The sequence below is a fragment of the Carlito syrichta genome, unplaced genomic scaffold, assembly GCF_000164805.1.
Source record: "Carlito syrichta isolate Samal-C Ts95f unplaced genomic scaffold, Tarsius_syrichta-2.0.1 Scaffold301956, whole genome shotgun sequence".
NCBI classification, from domain to species: domain Eukaryota; kingdom Metazoa; phylum Chordata; class Mammalia; order Primates; family Tarsiidae; genus Carlito; species Carlito syrichta.
In genome coordinates, this window is record NW_007246052.1 from 83073 (window position 1) to 89922 (window position 6850).

General features: G+C 50.2%; 1 protein-coding gene across 1 annotated transcript in view; it reads left to right on the top strand.

The window, feature by feature from the left end:
• The window catches only part of MED25 (mediator complex subunit 25), a 25742-nt gene that overhangs the window by 8961 nt on the left and 9931 nt on the right, over nt 1-6850 (top strand). The window lies entirely within an intron of this gene.

Here is a 6850-nt window from a genome sequence, read left to right on the forward strand (position 1 = left end):
TTGTAGAGATGAGGTCTTGCTAAGTTGCCCAGGCAGGTCTCGAACCCGCGGGCTCAGGCAGTCCACTCACCTCAGCCTCCCAAAGTGCGGGATTATAGACTGAGCCACCGAGCCCAGCTGAGAATTGTAATTTTGTTTTTGGGTTTTTTTTTTTAGTTGGAGTCTCACTCTGTCACCCAGGCTGGAGTGCAGTGTCGCCCTGGCATGATCACGGCTACTGCACCCTCAGCCATCTTGGTTCAGGTGATCCTTCCACCTCAGCCTCCCAGAACTGCCACACCTGGCTAGTTTTTTTATTTATCGGAGAGACGAGGTCTTGCCAAATTGCCCAGGCTGGTCTGGAATCCCTGGGTTTAGGCATCTTGCCTCTACTTCCCAGAGTGCTGGGATTATAGACATGAGCCATCGTGTCCTGTTGAAGATTGTGCTTAAATCAGTGCCTGGCATGTATTAAGTGCTAGGTGTTTGCTAGTCCTGGCTTGCAAATGGATAGCAGCTATACATATTTTCATGTTGTTGGGAGGATCACAGGAGCTACCTTTTGTGTTGTGTTTAACTCAGGGTCTGGCCTGTGGTCAGAGTCCATGAAACAGCACTGACTTGGAGCTTCTGTTATGTTTGTGTGCTTGTGTAGTAGGTGTTTGTTGAGTGCTTGCTTTGTTCCAGGCTGTGTGTGCACACGCTGGGTACAGAATGGACAATGGGAAGTCGACACATAAGTTTTCCCTTCTCATCCTTGGCACTAGTGACACTATGGACTTGATAATTCTTTGTTGTGGGTCTGTCCTGGGTATTATAGGATGTTTAACAGCATCCCTAGCCTTCTACCCTCTAGATACAGAACCCCCTTCCCATGAATGTTGTGACAATGAAAAATGTCTCCAGGCCGGGCTTGGTGGCTCAGACTGTAATCCCAGCACTTTGGGAACCCAGGGCGAATGGATTGTCCGAGCCTGCGGTTTTGAGACCAGCCCGGGCAACTTGGCAAGACCTCGTCTCTACAATTAAAAAAAAAAAAAAGTTGCCGGGCTCGGTGGCTCAGCCTGTAATCCCGTGCCTTTGGGAGGCTGAGGTGAGTGAATTGCCAGAGCCCGCGGGTTCGAGACCCGCCTGGGCAGCGAGACCTCATCTCTACAATAAATCAAAAAATTAGCCAGGCATGGTAGCATGTGCCTGTAGTTCTGGCTACTTGGAACACTGAGGCAGAAGGATCACCAGAGCCTAGCAGGTCGACCCTGGGGTGACTATGAGCGTGCCCCTGCACTCCAGCCCATGTGATGGAGTGAGACTCTAACTCAAAAAAAAAAAAAGAAAAATGTCTCCAGGCATTCTAAAGTATCCATGGAAATGTGGGGGCGGGGGATCCATCCTGCTTGAGAACCACTTGGAGAGATTGTGGTGAGACTTGAATAGTGCTGAATGGGGGTTCCTTGAGACCCGAGTCCATATGTGATGTCCCTCAAGTCCCTAGCACCCAGCAAAGAGCTTGGGACAAGGGAGGTCTAAGGAAGACTTTGTTTTTTTTTTTTTTGAGTTGGGGTCTCACTCTGTCGCCCAGACTGGAGTACAGTGGCCGCTCCCGGCCACCACAGCCTCGACCTGCTGGGCTCTGGAGATCCTTCCACCTCAGCCTCCAAGTAGCCAGAACTACAGGCGCGCGCTACCATGCCCAGCTAGTTTTTGATTTATTGTAGAGACGAGGTCTCGTCAAGTTGCCCAGGCGGGTCTCGAACCTGCAGGCTCAGGCAATCCACTCACCTCGACCTCCCAAAGTGCTGGGATTACAGGCTGAGCCACTGAGCCTGGCAGGAAGACTTTGTTGAATGAATGAATGAGTGAATGCCCAGAATGTACTTCATATTGACCAGCTTCGTAAATTCCTACATAACTTTTAAGACCCCAACTCAAATGTTTTTCCCTGTGAGAAACCTTTTCTAATTCTTGCAGGCAGCCACTTGCTCCCTCTTCTGCCCCCAGGACCCTCCTGAGTTCCCCTGAGACAGCCCCATACTCCCCCAGACTGTGAATGTCCAGGCTCCTGGGTATTTCTCATGCTGTTTGCCTCTACCTGGGCCTTGGCACCTAAGGAGCCCCAGGATACCTTGACTGAATAAATGAATGAGTGAAAACTACAGAGAAATAATCACCAAGAAACCAGACCTTCTGGTGGGTGTTTCAATGTCAGGAAATGCAGAGAAGCTCTTTTCTTAGAAAATTTTGAGGGCACTGGAAAGATAAGAGGGAAATGCTTTCTGAACACTTTAATCACGTACCCGCCTCCTCCCCCTTCACTCAGAGCACATGGTACCTTGAACTAGATAACAGTATTTTGTGTCCTCACTGTGGATCCTCCCAGTCAACAGATAAACGTTTTAAACCATTAAACCATTATTTAATGTTCACAGCAGTCACAGTTTTATCAAGTCCTATGTAACCATCCAAATTCAGTGTCTGTGACATTCCAGGGAGATCTGTAACAAGGATCACGAGAAAGTCAGCAAGTTTTGTTTGTTCTTGGAGAAATCTTATCTTTTCCCAGGACATCAGCTACTTAAGGAACAAGGCATGCGTTGTGATGTTTGAAATGTTCTTGCTTTGGGAAGATTAATTTCTGATGTTACATTTCTTTTCTCACAAGGGGATTGTTTCCCCCTTCTACATCTAGTGATCTAGGATCAGAAAGAACCTAAGTAGGAGGAAAATAGACCAAGTGTTTTCTTCACAGCATTATGGCAACTTATTTGTTTGTTCATTTGTTTACTCATTCATTCAACAAATGCAAACTGTCCTAGAGGACAGTGGGCATGAGGCAGGCAAGGTCCTGGCTCTCGTGGAGGGTGGACAGGCTGCCTGCAGGAACCCTGGGTCATGCTGGCTCCTGTTGACATTCCTTCATTTTGGCCAGTACCTCCTAGGCTTCAAGGCCCGATCAGCTCATGAAGCATGTGGTGAAGCTCAAGGGGTGATCTGGAGTGGATAGATGGGGGTAAATTGGAGGACATAGAAGCTCTGAGTCAGAGCCCACCTGGGTCACTCAGGGCGCTTTGCTTTTTCTTTTGTTGCCACATCAAGGGGTTGATTTGGAATTGACATTTATCAGAAATGTGATGATATTTGCATCATATTTTGCAACCTACCATATTTTATTTCTGCTTCCCATTTTCAAGTTTTTTCATTTCTTTCTTTTTTTTTTGAATTGGGGTCTCACCCTGTCATTCAGTCTAGAGTGCAGTGGCATGCTCACGACCACCCCAGCATCAACCTGCTAGACTCCAGCGAGCCTTCCTCCTTAGCCTCCCAAGTAGCTGGAACAGGCGCACGCTACCACACCTGGCTAATTTACTTATTTATAGTAGAGATGAGGTCTTGCCAAGTTGCCCAGGCTGGTCTCCAGTCTGTGTGCTCAGGCAGTCCTCTTGCCTCGGCCTCCCAAAGTGCTGGGATTACAGGCTGAGCCACTGAACCTGGCCTTACTTATTTATTTTCTTTTCTTTTTTTTTTTTTTTGAGTTGGAGTCTCACTCTGTCGCCCAGACTGGAGTGCAGTGGCCGCTCCCGGCCACCGCAGCCTCGACCTGCTGGGCTCTGGTGATCCTTCCGCCTCAGCCTTCCAAGAAGCTGGAACTATAGGTGCGCGCTACCATGCCCGGTTCATTAAAAAAAAAAGATTTATTGTAGAGATGAGGTCTCACCAAGTTGCCCAGGCGGGTCTCGAACCCGCAGGCTCAGGCAATCCACTCACCTCGGCCTCCCAAAGCATGGGATTACGGGCTGAGCCACTGAGCCCGGCCTTTTCTTATTTCTTTAACAAAACATTTGTTTTGCGTCTCTCTCTGAGCTGGTGGCAGATGACTTATATTCAGCATTCAAAAAAAAAAAAAAAAAACAAATTTTAAGCTAGGTGTGGTGGCTCATACCTGTAATCCCAGCACTTTAGGAGGCGGAGGCTAGAAGATGGCCTGAGCGCAGGGGTTCAAGACCAACCTGAGGAAAATGGCAAGATCTCGTCTCTACAATTAATTAAAAAATTAGCTGGATGTGGTGGCGTGCGCCTGTGGTTCCATCTACTTGGAAGGCTGAGGTGAAAGGATGGCCTGAGGCCAGCAGGTTGAAGCTATGGTGGCTGTGAGTGTGCCACTGCACTCCAGCCTGGACAATAGAGTGAGACTCCAACTCAAAAAAAAGAAAGAAAAAGCCAGGCTCGGTGGCTCAGCCTGTAATCCCACGCCTTTGGGAGGCTGAGGTGAGTGGATTGCCTGAGCCCACGGGTTCGAGACCTGCCTGGGCAGCAAGACCTCATTTCTGCAATAAATCAAAAAATCAGCCAGGTGTGGTAGTGCATGTCTGTAATTCCGGCTACTTGGAAGGCTGAGGCGGAAGGATTGCCGGAGCCCAGCAGGTCGAGGCTGCGGTGGCCGGAAGCGGCCACTGCATTCCGGTCTGGGTGACAGACTGAGACTCCAACTCAAAAAAAAAAAAAAAAAAGAAAGAAAGAAAGAAAAAGCAAGTTTTAGCATCTAACAGGGATCAGTCTGTCATACTTTGTCTCATAAGTTATTTTTAAAAATTGAAATAACATTCATATCACATGAAAGTAATCATTCGAAGGTAAACAATTTAGCAGCATTTAGTGCAGTCACAGTGTTGTGCGGCTGCCACTACCACTCACGTTTCAAAATGTTTTTATCACCCCAAAAGGAGACCTCATAGGCACGAAACACTTGCTTCACATTTCCTCAGCCCCAGCAGGGTGCTTTTGGTTTGAGTGTCAGACCCAGGAAGATAGTGGTTTGATTTCGTTTTTTTTTTGAGTTTTTTTTGAGTTGGAGTCTCACTCTGTCGCCCACACTGGAATGCAGTGGCCGCTCCGGCCACCGCATCCTTGACCTGCTGGGCTCCGGCGATCCTTCCGCCTCAGCCTTCCAAGTAGCTGGAACTACAGGGGCGCGCTACCACACCCGGCTAAGGTTTGATTTCATCTAAGCAGGAAGCCAGGCGGCAGGCTGGGTTCTGGGTTGGGTCATCATAGGGGTCCATCCCGACCCTGTGGCCTTAGGGTTCCTGGGCAAAACTATCTTGATGGTGAGGAAAAGGAGGGCGGGGTGCTGGTGATGGGCAGGGAGCATCCATGTGGGTCAGGTGTCCTGAGGTAAGGGTAAACCTCCAGGGTCAGTGAGCTCACAGGCGAGTGGGACCCGTGAGGAGGGCAAGAACACAGGCTGGAGAAGCCAGGCGGAGAGTGGAGGGAGCGGCTGCATTGGCTTTGCCAGGCTCCTGTGCTTATCTTGCAGGCAGATCCGAGGCCTTGTGTGACCTGGGGCACATCGTGGAGATGCCTCAGATGCCTTAATCTTCCTCACTGAGGGCTGCATGGGCTGTGGAGGGGAGTGTGGGGGCTGTAGTATTAGGTAACCTGTAATGTGATTGAGAGCAGGCCCTAACATCAGGTGGCAGGTTGGGAGGGCTTCCCGGAAGAGTATACACTGGGCAGGTGTTACAGGATAGCTTAATTTCCATCTGGGCTGGAATGGGGCTACACCCTGGTCAGGGAACAGCTTGGGGGGCAGCACGTGTAGAGAACTGGAGGTGCATCAGGTCCATAGAAGCCCAGCACTTGTGGGAGAGGTGAGATGCTCCTGAGGTCTCGCAGGCAGGTGGCCAGGGCCCGGGGTGTGGTGACCCCAGATGCTTGACTGAGGGCTAGGGTTGTCTCCAACCTTGATGAATATGGTTGAGTTTGTAGCCATTCGTTTATTTAACACACATTTCCCAAGGCCTCCCACATGCCAGGCTTTGGTAGGCAAGGCTGGGGGTGGGCGAGGACTTAGACCCTGTCCCTGCCTGCGGGGCGATAGCAGTAGACACAGATATAGCCCACACTTGAGGAGGTCGGGGCTCCCGGAGGGCCATCTGGTCTTCACACACGGCCCCTGCGGCGAAGGTCAGCCTCATGACCATGTGACCTGATGTGTGGCAGCAACAGCTGCACTGGAGTGGAGGCGTTCCCCAGGCCACACATGAGACAATCGCTGATGACTTGCCTGTGTGTCAGATGGAGAAAAAGCTTGAGTGTCTGTGTGTTAGTTTCCTAGGGCTCGCAGAGTATGTTAGACAGTGGGTTAGAGTAACGGAGATGTATTGTCCCAGAGCTCTGGAGGCTTGAAGTCCAGAATCAAGGTGGCAGGGCCAGGCTCCCTCTAAGGCAGTCTGTAGGAGACGGGTCCTTCCTTGCCTCTCCAGCTTCTGGTGACCTCAGACGTGCCTGGCTTGTGGCCACCTTGCCCCATCTTCACTTTGTCTTCTCTGTGTGTCTGTCTGTGTCCAGATTTCTCTTTTTTGTAGAAACACCAGCCATGTTGGATTAGGGCCCCCATTTTTTTTTTTTTTTTGTTTTGTTTTTTTTCGAGTTAGAGTCTTACTCTGTCACCCAGGCTGGAGTGCAGTGGCATGCTCTCGGCCACTGTAGCCTTGACCTGCTGGACTCAGGTAATCCTTCTGCCTTAGCCTTCCAAGTAGCTGGAACTACAGGCACGCGCCACCACACTTAGCTAATTTTTTTTTTCTTTTTGAGTTGGAATCTCACTCTGTCGTCCACACTGGAGTGCAGTGGCTGCTCCCGGCCACCACAGCCTCGACCTGCTGGGCTCTGGCGATCCTTCCACCTCAGCCTTCCAAGTAGCCAGAATTACAGGCATGCGCTACCACACCCAGCTGATTTTTTTATTTATTGTAGAGATGAGGTCTCACTGCCCAGGCGGATCTCGAACCCGCGGGCTCAGGCAGTCCACTCACCTCAGCCTCCCAAAGGTGTGGGATTACAGGCTGAGCCACTGAGCCTGGCTTAATTTTTT